Source organism: Tupaia chinensis, unplaced genomic scaffold (genome assembly GCF_000334495.1).
Source record: "Tupaia chinensis unplaced genomic scaffold, TupChi_1.0 Scaffold000146_1, whole genome shotgun sequence".
In the NCBI taxonomy this organism is placed as follows: domain Eukaryota; kingdom Metazoa; phylum Chordata; class Mammalia; order Scandentia; family Tupaiidae; genus Tupaia; species Tupaia belangeri.
This window is the reverse complement of record NW_006159616.1, coordinates 1,768,737-1,770,346: the sequence shown is the minus strand read 5'-3', so window position 1 is coordinate 1,770,346 and position 1,610 is coordinate 1,768,737.

Below are 1,610 nucleotides of genomic sequence, written 5' to 3'. Positions count from 1 at the left end.
TAGAGGTGGTTGCTTGGATTCTGGCTGTCCAGCACCCAGGATCCTGGGGGCCTCCTCTGCCCACTCGTAGCCCACCTGTTTTGGGTGAGGTTCCTCCTTAGAGGTGGAACACATGACCTGTGCGTACCAACCTCGTCACTGTGTCCCCTCAGCCACAGGGATTGGTTCAGTTGGAACTAAGGGGGTGTGACCAGATGCTGGCTTCCCCTTCTCCTGGGCCTGAGTGGACCTGGTGCTCCAGCCCGCCCCCCTGCAGCCCTCCACAGCCACTGTGCACGCCCCGGAGAAGGAAGCCGGCTGGATCCTGTTGCTTGCAATGAAGGGGTAAGGGAGATCTCTCAAACCCACAGATGTCCTCCCCAGCTGCTGGGGTAGAGGATCCCAACTTCTCTCCGGCTGCTGCTGGTGGAGCTGACAGCCAGGCACCAAGCGGGAGGGGAGGGAGGTGGCGAAGGTGCCTGGAGGGAGGGGAATCCCTTCGTGGTCCTGGACGGGACCACAGCGATCAGCTGCTTTGACCCTTGCATGCTGCCCAGTGCCCAGCCCCAAGGGCAGCCTGGGCTGTTCTGCCAGAACTTGGCCCAGAGGAGTTCCCGGTCCCGAACCTCATCCTTTCTGCTGAGCCCGGGAGTGAGGACAAGGGGCTATCTCTTGCAGGCTGGCGCTGGACCAGAGCCACATTCCAAGCTGCAGGGTCTCCAGGTTCCCAGAAGCGAGCCCATGAGTGGGGAGGAAAGAAGGCCCTAAAGCTGGTAGGGGCAAGAGGGAGAGGCAGGCCTGGGCACTGGCCCCGCGGCCACACCTGTCCTTGCCCTGCAGAGGAGGGGCCCTGGGGAGGAGTGGGGAGAGCACTGGCTTTGAGGGCCGGGTCTAGGTGAGCCCGGCACGTTTCCCTGTCTGTGGACTATCCCTGCCCCTTCTGGATTACGGCGCAGATGAAACGTGACAATGCGGGGCGGTGGCGTCCAGCAGGGCCTGACGTTAGCAGGGAGCACAGACGTTCGCTCTCCCTGTCATGTTGAATAGGAACCTGCTTCAGCCAAGTTGGGTCAGTTCCCTGAAGGGCCGATCTTGGCTGCGTTTCCCATCCGAGCTGGGGGACCCCGGGCCGCCGGCTGTGAGCGGATTCTTTGGGCGTCCATTCGTGCATCCGTGAATTGGGGATAATAGCAGTTCCTACTTCAAGGCTGGCTGTGAGGACTGGCCTCACACGCTAAGGTCCTTAGCACCGTGCCCGGCACACAGTAGGTGCTCGGGGCGTGTCGGCATCCTCCTCATGCCCCCCCCTTCGCCCTGAGTATGGGAGAGCTGTAGCTGTGGGAGCAGAGGACCCCCCGGGGCAGAGAACTGGGTTCTGGTCCAGGCTTGGCACTGAATGCGGTTTCCTTTGCTGAGAGCCTGACCTTTGGTCCCAGCAGCCTCTTCCCTGTTGGGTGATGACACGGGACTCGATGGCGTTGGATCTGAGGTTCCATATTGAGAGGACAAGAAAGCACAACCTAGAAAAGCCACTGCTACCTAAATGAAGGCCCGAGGGCAGGGGCTCCTGCCTGCGTGGGCTGTCGTGGAAGGGGCTGTGCTTTCGCTTCGGGGAACCCCCTTTTGGTTCA